Raw genomic sequence first — 17,420 nt, forward strand, 5'->3', positions numbered from 1 at the left:
GTGCATCTAACTGTGTCCGGAACCACTATATACATTGTAACAAGCTACAGATTCAACAACATACCCCACGGTTACCAGATCTCATTTGTTGGTGTACTAGACAGTAGGGCTCAGACAGCTACTACTGATGTATGACTGACACTACCCCACACTTAACTGGGATAGCCACTCAAGTACCGACACATCAATGAGTCATAACCTCTACTCGGCTGGATCAACCCATACACACCACCTCCAAGACCAACATTAACCTTGACATGAACACTACCAACATGTGACTGGTGCTCCACACCTGGGGTTATCCCCTCATTGGTGGATTCCAAACATATGCTAATCAACCTTGTTAGCCACATCCCGGCACCACACCCTACTACAGACGTCTTATGACAGCGGTTGTTAACATCATGACACCCGTGCAGATGGACAATGCACATACAAATGCTGAAACATACCCCAGTGCACTTCATTAGCATGTACACGACTGCATGGATCATGCTATTCCACACAGAGCCATGATGGTACACACCAGATAACAGATGCCACTCTGGTGGTCAAGTTCCATGGACATAATGTACAACAACAGGTGGAGGCTGTTGCACAGTGGTGTACAATCCCATGGGTGGGGTAGCTCACTGGTCAGCCTCGGTAGGGCCACGGGATCCCTCATCACATACTCCAAGACTAGCTACGTAAACATTACTGCGACACATTCCGGGGTGTACCACAAGGCATTATGGTGGTATGTCAGTAGTCGTTGGCAACACCCACATCTGCTCTCACATACAACAGTTACTCAGGAACATTACAAACCCAGGTGATGTTGGCAACATGCTGGCGGGTGGATTCAATGCTAACATTACACCCTCTCACTCACTACAGGGCCACAATCCATGCAGGAACATTGCAGTGTCCCTGCGGTCACACCTACACAGTACTAACCTGCACTCTATATGTCCTGGGACACTGGCCCCATGTCACCTTCCAAAGTCCCAGGCTGTGATGTCCACAAACCTCTGAACGACATGTCTCCCCACTAGGCCACCATATTCAGTAATAGCCTTGTATCAGACATTGCGGCCCCTGAATGGCACACAGCAACATTTATCACACTCCACACAGGTGGCACCACAATGCACGAGTGGGGCTATAGTCCTACACACCTAACTGGACTGTTCTGCACGGCTATGGGGCACATTATCAAGGACGTCATTCACAGAGACATTGTTGGGCTCTGGTCCTTTGATGCCACCCAGGTTGGACTTGTTAGGGCCAGAGCATGGCCCCTACACCTAGTGGACTCCTTTCATACAGTTACCAGGGTAGTTGATGATGGTACGGGAGTCCACACATCCTACATTGTCCTCTCATTGCCTATCAGCACCGTTCTCCATTCTGGTATTGACAACATACACATCCACCCGCACATCGTACCCTATGTCTCAGGATGTTATGCAACATGGCTCATGGGCAGGACACACACAATGAGGGTATCATACCATAGTACCTACTGCATTTCAGTTACATTTGGCATACCACAGTCCTCAGTCATTGGGCCCCTCATGTTCAGTATATGCTTCCCTGAGGTACAGGCTAGCACAGAGGGACTTTCCCTGCCTAGCATTACAAACCCCTGCATACAAAGCACCATGATTGATCCACCAGCTGATACTGACTCCATCCATACGGGTGTCACTGTGACAGATACCTGATATGAATATCATGGCCTCAAGCTGCATGACACAAGGTGCATGAACATCACCTTTGCATTACACCATTCACCCACTGACTATCACATAGGTGGTAGTCCCCTACATACATGTCACATTGTACATGTTTGTAGTACACACGTATGTCGCACCCACTCCTGTGGTTACCGTATTGCCACTGTGGCGTGGATATCCTTCTACGTGGCCACACTTATCTGTACTGGGTGTGTAGCTGGTACATAGGCACCCACTGTACCTCTGAACTCAAGACTTCTACACACATTCAAGGGTACATCACCCCATTTAAGGTGTACCTTACACAACAGCTACAGCTTTACATACCACACCATTAACATGCCATGACGTTTATTGAGCTCCGACAGTTAAAGTATGCGGCTGAACTACGGACACCACGTCTGTACACATTTGCATACTACATACTCAGGGGTGACCTCTGCTGAACAGACAAGGCCCATGTCCACAACAATATTAATGGATATACTCCACATACGCGACATAAGCAAAAGCCACTGTGAGCAACATGCTCATGGATATGTGCACACATGCAACAATGAGTGGGATGTGCTTGAGGGTTACATTCCCAAACCGGTCACACACCATGCTTTGGAACTTGAGTCCTATGTACATCACGCAGGGACACTCAGTAGCACTGTTCATGTGATACCTCCCTTGGTGGTTGGGAGACACATGTACGCCAGGGATCACTGCAGTGGCTGTACTGTGCAGAGGTGCAGGTAGCACATGGCTCTGCTGTTCACCGGACACTACCCTAGAGAGGTGCCACTGGTGTGAACACTGTAGTTGTGCTTACACATAGACTTGCCAGACTGCATAGTACCCCACTATGAACCTGTGAAGCTATTACATGTCCTTTGTGCATGGTTACTTGGTAGCCCTTCCATTTAGATTAGCTATCATGCTATTGCAATGTCCCGTGCCTACAAGCCATATGTATCCTGTTATTGCACATGCCAATAGACGATACCTTTGGTATGCATGATATGCCTGTTATGCTGCGTAGAATATCTGACATATCTACCTACAATACTATGCATTACACATATTTCACATAGTATCCCATAATGCAAAGCATACTTTCACAGCGGGACCACCTTAGACATGTCATTGTCATTATATGCCCATACACATGCCTACTGTGACAGTATATCAACATATACTATCTCCTGCTATGGCAAGTACTTGTTGGACATACCCTACCATTGACGGTGGGTTGTATGGAATTGTTCTGTTTAAAGCCCTCATGTAGCATCCCTTGTGGTGTCCGTAATGTGTACCTTGTGGCCCACTGCTGGACGCACAGTTTCTACATGTATTACTATGCTCAGCAAGACATCACTACATAAATACCTTTTCCCACTTTATGCATTGCGGACACTTTTAATTAATGCAAACCAGGCTATACATACAGTAAATAATTAATAAAAAACATGCTATACATAAACTTACATACCGAGTGTTCTACATACCTTGTTATCGTTATGGACTTTCGTCTCTATCTCTCTCACACTGCTTAAACAGGTATTTTGTATGAGCATATGGTTTGAATGTCTGGTAAGTCATCCTTATATACGTGGATACCTGTAACATGTGGTTTCCTCCCGCCAGTTGGTGTTCCTGAGTGACTAATTACTTGCATATCAGCTGTGCAGCTACTCCATTCGCCAATTACGTGGCAACAGTGGGGTATAATTTAATTCTCCACTTGGGCGTTGCCCATTTGCCCTACCTTCAGGGAGACGGCCTGTATTGTGTTTTCTTATGTGTAATTGCAACTGCTATGCATAGAGACAATTATACTTTGGATTCATGTCCCCCGTGGATTGTGTGCAACAGCTAGAGTATGTGGTTCAACATGTGGGTGTTCCTGTCATCCCAACGTCTGATAACGGACTATTGCAAACAAAACCTGTAACATCGCCATTTGTTCCATTATATAATGGCTGCAATTTTGCATGGTGCCTTTAATTGTATCTCTCACAAGGTATGTTGACGGTTCTGCAGATGTAATTGACTAACTGGATGTCTGTGCTGTTATTGCAGTCTGTATTGCTATAGTTTCTAGTGTGGGGGATGTCGGTCTGTGTACGTAGCATATACAGGTTTGTGGGGCTTGCATTTCTACATATTCCATATATGTGTGTGTGGGCTCCGTCCCTAATTAAAGAGCTATCAGTTAGTAGACCTATGTTACGGGATTGTACATTGGGCCGTTGTTAATTGGTTTCTATATAGTATGCAGGTGAGGTTGATACTTCCATACCTCCGGAATTGCAGCGATATGTAAAGGGATATGTCTAACTGACAGCTATCCCGTGTATTTCTGTCCCAGATATTTGCAGTCATTGCGGTTGTGTTGGTAACAGAACCTCTTTGCCATGAGTTACCACCTTTTCATATGGCCAATGTTGGACACTTGCGGGACGCACAGCGGTGTTTACAGGCCAACACATAGCCACGGTCAGTACACAGGTTCGCACATACTTTTATCCTCAATACATACCTATTGTGGGACTTTGGCTACTTATCATATTGCATGTAACATTTATGTTTCTTACATACAGGCATAACTATTTAATGCAACTATTACATTATATATGGGACATATTAATGTCCTACAATCCCCGGACATTTGCCCTTTGTAATGTTTTATGTCAGGACACACCTGCCCAGGGAGGGGCTGTTCTGCCTAATGTGGGACAGGTGGTAACCGTATGCCTACGGCTAGCTATATCCACACCTACCATAATGATCTACCTCCGAGTTGGCACTAACAGACACATGATGCGGACACACACACACACACACACACACATTACAGAAACACGGAGACGCACATGGCACCCTCAACACACACATACACAGACTACGGCACTCACAAACACAGTTGAACACAGTACCTATGTGGACCGCAACACCGGCAGCGGTAACTAAATGTCCCTTCATATCATCATACTATTACTCGCGGTTGTACTGTTCCGGTACTGTGTTCTTTCGGTCTTTCAGCCTTGTGGTTATGCATGTCGGTATGTTACAGATTCCATAGTTGGCGGCATCCTATTTATTTGTACCTCTAAGGTGTTATGAATGTCGTTGACCTATCTATATATATTTGCAGATATCGCTGAATCCGTATATATCAACATATATCACTCTATCGCCCTTTCTATCTGTATTATATATATGTATATATGTGCACATACATACATACATACATATATATATATATATATATATATATATATATATATATCTGATGGGGAAAGTGACAGGCAAGCTACACCTTTCATTGTGTACTTGTTGGTGTATACTGTTTCCTGTACTCCGCACGTTTGTGTCTGTACCTGTCACATTACACACCTGCCGTAGGTTAGGGTTACCAGCTGTCCCACTCTGAGGGACAGTCCCTCTTTGGGCAGTTGTGTCCTGCAAAATATTTGTAAACATGGCAAATGTCCTGGGATTTTAGAACATACTTATTTCCTATAGTTTATGTAATAGTTGCATAAAACAGTTATTCTGTATCTGAACCACCTATATGTTCTAGAAACAGAATAAGTAAGTAAACATTACAAGAATGAGCTTTTATCTAGGCAAAAGAGTGAAGTTCTGAATTTCGTACTGGCCGGGTGTATGTGTCGGCCTGCAGACATCTGACGTATGTCCCACACTGGTCATTTGAAGAGGTGGCAAACCTACCATAGGTACATCTTGGCTAGCAATAGTGTTAGGTGATTCTACATATGATTGCGTGTTCTACTCCTGGCAGTGGTCGTTTTACCCTTCAGAGCAGGCGCTATTAGTACAAGGGTGAATAATGCTGGTTTCACCTGTTCTGGACATCATTGACCATGATCTGCGCAATATTCGGGAAGCTTATCCCTGTTTCGCGCATATCCATATAGTCATATTTAAACGCCGCTACCAGCAGTGGGCAATGCATATTCCCGCTAACGTGTGCTACAAATATGATCTGATGACCTGCATCCGACATGCATTACTCGTGCCTTCGATTACGCTACATCCCTTGCAGGATGTGGGACTGGGAACATGCATGACGGTCACTGCGTTTAACACATGGCCATCTGGGATTTGTACACGTGTTATGTCATTTTGTACGTGGAGTATACTACGGCTGTTACTCCATACTGCACTCACATGGGTAACTCAGTTAGTTTACATATTGATGAGTCCAGTTAATGGCATGTCCATGTGATGTTTACTGGATGTGCTCCGGCATTGGGTATGTATATCACAGTGAGCCACACACGATACTGTGCTACACGCTCAAACGACCGTAGGTGGAGCATGCTGGGGTGACGAATATCTGTCATGGGTACACCCCATGCCTTGACACAACATCCATGATTATATTATGTAGAGCCCTCATTAACGCAGCAGGGACTCTGTGCTGAGTGTGTGCAGAACAGTGCTTACACACATGTGCTCCCACAATTGTCTCTGCTCCACTAAGCGACAGTTGGTTACTTGATGTTGTGGCGACAGCAGACACTGTTTGCCCCGTTTGGTGTATGGCCTCTGACAATCGGCTGTGTATCTACCGATGTACCTGGGAATGTATACACACAGCACCGCCATATGCTGATAGGCGCACGTATTGTTCCGGTGTTGACATTCCGTGTTCCAATAGCTGTTGTGTGTACAATGTTTAGGGCTGTCTATGTAGGATTCACACAGTAGGCCACCTATACATTACAATTTACAGGTGATCGTGTTTGTGTGCCATCCATTTTACTGTGTGTGCAGGTGGAGTGGTGTGTCAGTCCATAGGGTCCTACACTGTCAGAGTATGTGCTATACGTTCCCTCTTTGCCAAGACATAGGCATATTGGGCATGCCTCCGTCTGCCTACTGGGGCTGGCACAGTGTGTTCATGGTCTGAATCCCTCTGTGCCTGTGATGACCTTGGCAATTGCGGTGGGCTATGAGGGCCTTCACCATTTTGTCCCTGCTGCAGCTGTTTCCGCAGGATCATATTATGTAGCATGGCACATACTATGACGATGTGGGCACACATGCCTGGAGAGTACTGCAAGGCTCCACCAGATGTGTCCAAGCACCGAAACCGTGATTACAGCATCCTGAACACATGCTCTATGATGATTCTGTTTGTGCGTGTGCCTCATTATAGCGTTCTTGCATGGGTGTGTGTGCATTTCTGATGGGAGTCATCATCCAAGGCTCCAGTGCATAGCCAGCATCCCCCATAAGGTGGCCATGTGGGATGTCCCCTGGCAAATACCTGATACAGCTGTGAGGCATGCCAGATATGGGAGTCATGGTAGCTTCCAGGGCTGCCAGCACACACATCCATGACAATGCCCTGGGCATTGCACACGACCTGGCAGTTGATGGAGTGGAATCCCTTGTGGTTTATGTAGCGCCTACCATGCTCACCGGGTGGTGACTTGATTTGTATGTGCGTGCAGTCTATCGCACCCAGTACCTCTGGGTACTGTGCCACACGGTGGAAGTGACGCATATTGCTGGCCAACTCCTCCTGAGTTCGGGGGAAGTATATATGCTCATTGGCATGTGGTAACATGGCATCCAGGAACTGGTTTAGTACCCTGGATGCTGATGCCTGTGAGATCCCCATTATATCTCCAGTTGGCCTTTGAAAGGTACCTGTGGCTAGTATTCGCAAGCTTACACATACCTTCGTGTCCACTGGGATGGATTCCCTCTGTTGTTTCTGGTTCTCAGGCGTGGCCAGCACAGCTCCACTATTTGCTGTAAGATGTCCCTGTCCACCCTGTAACGCTCTACTATCTCCAGATCATGTAGCCCCTGGTAGGTTACCCTTGGTCTGAACACTCTTCTCCTCCTCCGCGGCCTGCGGTGGTTGTCGGCATCATCCTCCACAACACCGTCAGTCTCTAACACATGCTGATGAATCACAGCTATGGCAGCTCCCAACATGTACATTTTAAAAGTTCCTGTGTGTTTACACCTATGGTGCAGTGTTTGGGAATACACAGGTGTGTGTAGGGTGCTTTCACACTTTATACTATTGTGCTGTGAACACCGATGATGTCATAGGGTGTGTATGTACGATCGTAGCTACAGGGTATCTTGTGTGTTTTACTACCGAACTACTACTGTGGTGCCTTTGGTGTTGAATTACATATGGCTGCCATGGATTACCTCTTGACCTTCCCTTTACATTTCTGCACGTTCCACCTACCATTTTCTGGCATGCATCCAGCCGCCTGTTTTCATTTGTACTTTCCTAGACCTGGCGTATCTTGCGTAATGTGTGCTATTGCCAGTCTACTGTCAGTTTGCTTTGCTCTGCTATGACAGATCTCCTATCTTTGCAATCCAATGCCTCCCTCCTTTCTTTGCATTCCAATGCCTCCCTATCCTGCTTTGCAGGTTTCTGCAGCAGACTTGTCAGCTGCCGACTGGCTACCGTGAGTTGATTGGTGTTAATTGCTCATTAGTACTCCGTTACCCTACTTGGCATTTCCTTCTTTTCTTCCCCTGACCTTCCTGTTTGTGCTATTGTTCATGGCGTGTGCATCCGCTACTGGGTTTCGCACGTTTTCATCCCCATACACATGCGCTTTTGGGCACCATGTGTGCTCTCAGCTAAACGATTCTATACCTTCCTTCCCACCCGTGTCCTGCAGCTTTGCTTAGCAATGGCCAGGCCAGATTTGCATTGCTCCAATGTGCTTACTGCTACGGTGGCACACCCCTCTGCTGATGTCATGTATCTCCTCTGAGCCACTCCTTGGTGTTATAGCGCTGCGCCGTATGGTACAACCTTCATCCAGCGGGACATTTGCGATTCAGCATTATCTGCCTCATTTGCATGACATTGACTACTAATTCATAGTTACCGTGCCGAACACTGTCACAGGCCCTTAGCAACCCTTGCACCTTGGTTTTGGTGTTCCATGCCTACCATTGTGTATTATGGTGTAACCTGATTTGTATTACATTGCAATTTTATGACATTTTTATATATTTTCTTTATGTTCCAGTTTACACACATGCCCTGCAGTTGTACTATGCTACTGTGGACATGACATTAAATGTTGTTTTTAGGTGTTGTGCATCTTTTCTTATGCCATTGGCTGTGTATTTAGCCATTGGCATATGTTAACTTTGTAATACATGAGTCTGGTCCGCTTCCATAGCTCCGATGTTCTGTTTGGGAAAATGTAAACCGTGTTTTTTGGTTTACATTTCCATGGGCTTAAGCTACACCTGCACCACTTTGTGAATCACTATCTGCCTTCATTTGCATGGTGTGACACTGCGCATGGGGTGATTAGCATACCTATGCCGAGGGCTGCACAGTTCTGGCGTACGCCGGTAGTGCATGTGGTATTGGATCGTACCTGAATCGCTCGACGGCCATATTTGGCGTTATTCCACCTACGCTTCGCCTGCGCCTGGAGCAAGCTTCATGAATCCCGGGGATTGATATGAATGTTAAAATTAAGGTAAAAGATAGGGGAAGGAGAGTTATTGTTCTTCTTTTAACAAATATATTTCCCCTCAAGCTAGAATATTAAATAATTCTGATAAATATGGGACTAATTAAAGAAAGATTTATTCTGTTGCCACCTATAATGTTCTTAGTGAAAAAATAGTTGAACGTTTAAAGTATTATTGGCCATTTTTAATGAACAACTGAGATTTGGCTAAAGTTTTATATCCAGTTCCATCAGTTTCATACAAAATATGTCACAGTTTGGCAGATATGCTAATGTACAGAAATATGTATTTTCTGTTTCTGATATTTCTTTAAATATTTCTCTCAAAATGGGTACCTTTCAATATCGGAAATGTTGTATTTGTAAAATATTGTGAATTGCTTTAATGAAATCGACAATATTAAATATGACAGGGTTGATAAATATACATGTATTACTGAAGGAGTAATTTATATATTGAGATGTCTATGTAATTTATTTTATGTGGGTGAAAGTCAGGGGGCTTTTAAGTTAATAGTCCAGGAGCATATTAGGGTATAAAGAAGGAATGCTTGGAGAGTTCATTATGAGGACTTTAACTTGTTGCAAGGTTGTATTTTGGAACAAGTAACAGTACAACCTCAGGATAAAGAGTTGTACAAAGAAGTTATATATATTTTAAAATATAATACATGGGTACCTTGGGGGTTAAATACTGAAAGCAACTGGAAATATTTGATTAACTGAGTGTTTTAATTGAATAATTGTATAATTATTTGTTTTAGATTTTGTATATACACTAATTAAATTGTGAAAATGTTATTACTCCTTGAAGGCTGTATGCCGAAGCACTAGAGGTGATTAAATGTTTTTTTTCTTTGAGAACTGTGGCTTGTGGTTCTGTATATTCACCAATAATGCCTACCATGCCAAGCATTATTGTGATGTTGACATGTGTAATTCTAATTTGAATATGTATTTACTTTGTAGATGGGCTGTTTATGGTCCTCTAGCCACTGTCCATATTCTTTCTGTACTCTATATGTAGGGGTACATGTACTTGACTAGTTTGTATCATCATATTTACTGTTATTTGCCCTAACTTTTTATTGTACTTAAAGCATTTTAATATTCATGTTACACTGGTCTGTTTAAATTATGTCTGATATTTCTTTGTGTGAACAGAAGTAACAGCCTATGTAAGTGGCTATATTGTCTGTATCAGACTATACTGAGAAAAATGCTCTGTGTTTATGATTGCCTAAAGAAGTAAACTGTTAACATTTCATTAAAGTAGGAATTTGTTGCTAGTCTAACTATGACTGCATGGTGGTTGGTGCTATTATAACATGATCTGAATTTATGATTGTACTGAATAGTGCAGTGTGTCTTTAATATTTCATAAGTCTAAATGCAGGTGGAATAACAAGTGACCATAGTTAAGGTACTTGCTGCCAACTTAAATAAATGATCAAGCTAGCTACTCAAACTCCTTAGAGTCCATGTAATTACTCATGCTGTACCTGACCAGCCTTGAAACAAGACATGGTGGCCATACTTCTCAACTGTCCAGACTTTCCCTAATATGACCAATTTTTTTGCCTCGTAATTTTTAGTCAATTCCTCATAAAGTTTACAATTTTCTGACAAATCATTGAAGATTGAAGTCACTAGCTTGCACCTGTCACCCTTAGGCTTTCGAATACTGGCCATGGCTCTTGCCACCCCCATAGTGTCTTTTTTAGGCAAGGCTCAAAAGACAAACCCAACACCATAAATAGCACAAGTAACAAAAACTGAGGGTAATACTACTCAATGCCAGAAGTCTAAACCTCAAAATGCACACACTCGAGGCACTCCACAGTATGGAGAAAATCGATATATGTGCAGTAACAGAAACCTGGTTTAAGGCTCCAGAGAGCACCCCAGCACTACCAGGCTACAACTCATACCATATATTTCGGCCACAAAACTCGGACCGAAATATAAAAGTCGGGGGCGTATCCATATTCATCAAGGATACCCACACCTCCAGGTTAGTGGCACAGCACGATGCTTCAGAGATCATCCACGTGCAACTAACAACGGGCAAAACTGCTATTCAAATTATAGCTTGCTACAGATCACCCACCATGTCCCAGGACCCCCACTCCGCATTCCTGGAATCACTGGGAAACATAAAGGTCCTACCAAACACCCTGATATTGGGTGATTTCAATTACCCAAACATTAACTGGGAGAACTACTCTAGTACAAACTCCCTTGCCCAACATTTCCTAGAATTTATAAACTCAAATGCCCTGGATTAACTGGTCAACACCCCCACCAGAGGTGATTGGACCAACATGGTTGACCAGTGTTCCACACCTGAGGTCAACCCCTCACTGATTAGATCTGACGATAAACTAATCACTCTGGATGTCCACATTCCGCCACCACCCCTGGTCAAAGAAACCACCGTGAAAAACTTTTCAAAAGCAAACTTCACGTTACTTAAGACCGAGGTGTGAAGTTTCAAAGCCCCCATGCTAAAGGATAACGCTGTCCAAGCTACAAAATCCTTTACTAATGCACTCTACGGGCACCTACAAGAATGCATGGACCATGCTATCCCAAACAAAACCAAGACTCACTCCTCCAAGAAAAGGAAACCAGTCTGGTGAACCCCTGCCATAAACAAGCTATACAATAGAAGGAGGAAACTAGTACAGAAAAGAGTAAAATCCCAAGAAGGGAAGATATCCCTAATCAGTATCAGCAAGAAACTACATTCCCTCATAAAATCATCCAAGGCTAGCTTCGAAAGAAAAATTGCCATGGACTCCAAAGATAAAAACAAGGCATTCTTTAGCTATGCCAAGAAACTAAGTGGCAATTCTCAGATCTGCTTGGAGTTAGTGCAGAATGGCACAAAATACACTGAACCGACTGATATAGCCAATATTCTGGCAGACAGGTTCAGTGCAAACTTCACCCCTCCTCTCACCCTAAAAGGGCCCATAACTATACCAGAAGAATGTAGTGCCCCTGAAACCACAGACACTCAGGTTAAAACAGCCCTCTCCAAAGCCAAAAACACAGCATCAATGGGACCACATGGTGTCCCATGCTGCATCCTACATGAGCTCAAAGATGAACTAACCTCTCACCTAAACACACTGTTTAAACTCAGCCTCTCCACAGGCTACATGCCCACAGAGTGGCGCACGGCAACGGTTATTCTGCTCCACAAAGGTGGAGTCACAACGGACCCCAGGAACTATCACCCTATAAGCCTGACTAGCTTGGTCTGCAAAGCTATGGAGCGCATTATCATGGATCTCATTAACAGAGACATTGGGAACCTCCAAACACTGGACCTTACCCAGTTCAGCTTTGTAAAGGGCAGATCATGCCTCCTAAACCTGGTGGACTTGTTTGAGTCAGTTACCAAGGCTATAGATGAGGGAAAGGTGGTCCACACAGCCTACCTAGATCTCAGAAAGGCCTTCGACACCATTCCCCACTCAGGTATTATACACAAGCTCACCAACCTGAACATAAACCCCTACATCATGAGATGGGTTGCCAACAGGCTCACGGACAGAACCCACATGGTAAGAGTTGCTGGAGCTAGGTCTGACTCTAAACCAGTTACAAGTCACGTTCCCCAGGGCTCAGTCCTAGGAACCCTCCTGTTCGGCATATACTTCTCAGAAGTACAGGCAAGCACAGGAGGACTATGGCTGACCAAGTTCACAGATGACTGCAAACTAGGGGCTATAACTGACTCTCTGGCTGACACAGACATCCTCCAAAAGGGTCTCACTGAGACAGACACCTGGTGTCAAAACCATGGCCTCAAGCTAAATGCCAAAAAGTGCATAGTCATCCCCTTTGGAAAAAACAAAGTACCCACAAACTACCACATAGGTGGCAGCCCCCTAAATATGGAAGACGTAATAAGGAATCTGGGGACCCAAGTAGATAGTAACCTCTCCTTTGATAATCACATTGCCAAAGTGGTTAGAAAATCCTTCTATGTGGCCCGCCTAATCACAAAAGGGTTTGCATCCAGATCAAAAGAGGTCATTGGGCCCCTATACGCATTACTCATCAGACCCATCATAGAGTACAATGCCCCATTTGGGATGTACCTTACAAGACACCTGCAACAACTGGAAAGACCACAAAAGTACCTCACCAATAGGATCACTGGCCTCAAGCAGATGCCCTATGCAGCTTGAATGAAGAAACTGGAGCTGTACTCGGTTGCATACCACCTACTCAGAGGTGATCTCTGCCTGACATACAAGGCCATGTGCAACCCAGAATTGATGGACATGCTCCACCTAAAGAAAACCATATCCCCTCGAGCCACATGCTCCAGGGATCTAAACCTCACCACAACAATAAATAGGACATGCTGGAGGGATAGACTCCTGTCCCAGAGACTTCCCATGGTCTGGAACAAGAATCCAATCTACATTAGGCAGAGCTCCTCGCTAACCCTCTTCAAGAGAAACTTTGATGAATGGATGGGAAACAGAAAGTTTACCCCAGGGATCACTTCAATGGCTCTGCTGGAAACAGGCACAGGGAACTAATCTAAGGGGGCGGCGAAAGCCAACACATTCTGGCTAGGCTTATAAATGCCTTTGGGCAGATAGCCTTGTACCTACCTATGAATCTATGAACCTGTAAATAATGACATACATTTGTATCTAAGATTTCACATTCTTCAGAAAATGTATTCTAACAAAAATCCTGTTATTCTAGCAACTTGCTTTTAAGTTTAATAAAGCAATATTTAAAATCTGTCCCTATTTTGGGATCTTTACCAGCCCCCATATTATTTTAGGCTTTGTCCAGATATCTTGCACTAAGAGTTTGAAAGGTGTGATGATGTCACAGTAGGATTGTACAAATCACTATATGAGTAACTTTTGGGCAGATTTTGCACTTCCTGTATTCAGGCAATGAAACATCATCAGCACAGTCTTTGTTGCCAGGACAAAACATCAAAAATGTCATTTTCCAGGAGCATCTTTGACTTCTCAAGCAAGAATTTGACCTTGAACATACAAATCTGACAAAAAATGACTCACAACAATTCTGCCAAATTTTCAAATTGCTACCGTATTTCTCAAGTGTACAGATTTTCGCAAAATATCCAGATTTTTGTCTCATATTTTTGGTCTGTTCCTTGTAAAAATAATTTTTTTTGACAAATCACTGGAATGATCTAAGGATTAAATTCACTAAATTATGACATACATTTGAGTTTCGGACTTCATATCCTTTAGAAAAACGTATTTAAACACAAATCCTGTTATTCTAGTAACTTTCTAAGTTTATGAGGAATAGTTAAAATGTGTCCCTATTTTGGGCCTTTGACCCACCATTATGTCAGGCTTTGTCCAGATTTCTTGTGCTAAGAAGTTAAGAGGTATGATTGCTACTGGTGTCAGATGAATATGAGCAGTAGAAACAGCAGTTTATAGAAATTGCCATAAAATAGTAGAGAAACAGATATGAACCAAAATTAGATAAATCAACCAAGTCATTAATTTATCTACCTACTTTATCTAAGTTCAAACAACATAAATCATTCTCATTTCAGCAAAAGCCAAATTTTATATGACACTTCCATCATTTTGATACTCATAAACCTCAGGGCTTTCAGAAATAAAGTTATTGTCTGTTTTGGGCTCCAAAGTTTAACTCAAACTACAGTCACTAGAACTGTTAATTCTCCAAGATAATTTGCCATAAACTTTGAAACAAAGGGTGCAGAAGTTAAATTTTTATAGAATCACTTCAGATTTGTCTAAAAACAATAAAGAGGTACAAGTTGCCACTTTTCCTTACTTGACATGTGATGACATGACTAAGGTATTTAACATATTTAATATCATTTAACAGCAACCGTCTGATATAAATACCACCATTATCACATACCATTATTATTATGTGCCAGAAAATAATTTACCATATATCTCCATCTGTTTTCCATTAGAAATCTGGGTCCATAAGAGTCAATGCATAGGTGACTGATACAAAAGACATTGATAAAGGCAATGAGCTTAGTAATTTGCAAGAATCCTTCTTGAGACAGAGAGAGAGAGAGAGAGAAGTATATGAGGTCCAAGAATGACAGAGAAAGAGAGATGCTAATTTTTGTCTGAAACTGACGCAATATTGGAAAAATGTCTAAATGTGTATAGATTTGCAGGTTTAACCAGTGTTTAGACATCAAAACCTGCAAGAAGATTTAGATGTGTGCACAATAAAAATGAAGTTAGAGCCTTTTGTAATTGACAAAATGCTAATATGAAGTCAAATAATGGAAGAAATGCTGCTGACAGCATGCTAAGAAAGACAGCTTCAGTAATTCATGAGATTGGTGATGCAGTGTTCATAATGAAAAGTGTTTACCTTAACGTCATATTACTTAAGGTGTGGTTATCAGCACTGAAAAAGGCCTTGCCTCAAACAGGGTCAAGATAATCATTTTTATAAGTATGCATTGTGACAACTATGCCCTGGCCCAGCAATCAAGGAGCCTCAATCCTCACCACTAACACCAGGGAGGTTGTCTCCGAGAAGAGGAAAGGATAACTAATACACACAGTAAAGTACAATTTCCCTTAAGTGCACACACAGATCACAGTCAGTCTGGGGCTGGTTGCTCCTTTGCTCACCAGGTCCCCAATAAGACTCCCCACTGGCACAGCTATAGGGTCGAGGTCTTAGCCTAGCTGGGCAAGCTAAAACCTACAGTACCCTCTCTTTCCAACCAGTGCTTCGTGTCCCTGCCCAAGTAGCTGGCATAACACACACACACACTTTGAGATAAGTATTTATACAACTTCACAGACACTCCTGGGAAAGGCTGACACAGATTCTCCAGCTGTGCCCCTTTACCCAGACCATACAGTAGTAATCCCTGCCACCATCCAGATAATTATATCAGCTACTAAAAGGCCCTTAAAAGGGTGTCCAGTTATTACTGTGCAATATTATTATCCAATGGTAATGTGACTATTCAGTCTAGGCTTATTGGAAGGGCTTAGACAATAAACTCTATAAATATATAATGTACTCTAAAGCATAATTTATCTCTACATAAACCAGCCACAGGTAGAATGTTTTAAAAATGTTTAGTAATAAATAATTAAACCACAAGACAAAACTACTACACCACAGAGATATCTAAGAGTTCATAGATCACACAGAAACTTAAAATAATACAGTGGGACAGGTCTGATTTCAAAGAAAAACACCTACTTAATCTTTACTAGCTTTAACTATTCCTACAAGAAATCACAGTGCTAAAACTTACATGTGAGCATAAGGCAGAGTGCTAACAAGTTGGAAATCAAGATCAAAATTATCTCAGTCTCTTGTGCAAAATAATATTTAAACATTACTAACAAATATGTCTCTAATGCCCTCCCAAATTACATCATTTTTGATACTAAGTCTGGAGTTCTCAGGCCACAAACTGCATTATTTAGCAATCTAACACCTGCTTAGAAACTTACAACAATATAAGTCATTTCACATGAATACTCAGAAACCAGAGCAATAAAGCACATTCCACATCTAACTTCTGGTCATAAACTTTAGCCTTAAAACAATGGGCATGAAACCTTCATTCCGACTCACTGGAGCTGAATTCTAACATGAAAGGGTCACAACATGCTTCACTGGGCCAGTAGAGTGTAATGCTGTCACATATTTTGCAGTTCCACATTTCACACTAATCTTTTACACTGAAGAAAACATGCCTGTATTTTACATTTATTTACAAATGCCAGAATTATATATCAAATTCTATTTGACTAGGCTGGCAGCCTTCACCCATCAATCGTCACATCCCCCCCCCCCCCGGGAACTCAAGCAAGTTTTTTAAGTGCCCCTTGAGAAACATTGTTTGAGATTGTCAGGTCTATCTGGGTGTACCTCACCCCATTCCCTGTCTTGAGAGCCCATTTGCATTGGCATTACTACTCCCACTGCAGTGCCGCACTGACATATCATATGCTTGCAACCCCAGACTCCATCTTAGCAACTTGGCATTTTGCTGACTGGCTCTGTTTAACCATGTTAGAGGTTTGTGATCTGTCATCACAGTGAATTTTCTTCCATACAGATAAGGCTGACGTTTTTGTAGTGCCCACACTATGGCTAGACATTCCTTTTCTACCGCTACATAGCATTCCTCCCTGGGTTGGAGCCT

The 17,420-nt window shown here is 42.9% G+C and overlaps 1 protein-coding gene across 1 annotated transcript in view; it reads right to left on the reverse strand.

Annotated features, from left to right (window-relative positions):
* HAO1 (hydroxyacid oxidase 1) overlaps positions 1 to 17,420 on the reverse strand; it is a 739,548-nt gene that overhangs the window by 548,360 nt on the left and 173,768 nt on the right. The gene's annotated exons all lie outside the window — the stretch shown is intronic.

Source organism: Protopterus annectens, chromosome 1.part2 (genome assembly GCF_019279795.1).
Source record: "Protopterus annectens isolate FY-2018-M chromosome 1.part2, PAN1.0, whole genome shotgun sequence".
NCBI lineage: Eukaryota > Metazoa > Chordata > Ceratodontiformes > Protopteridae > Protopterus > Protopterus annectens.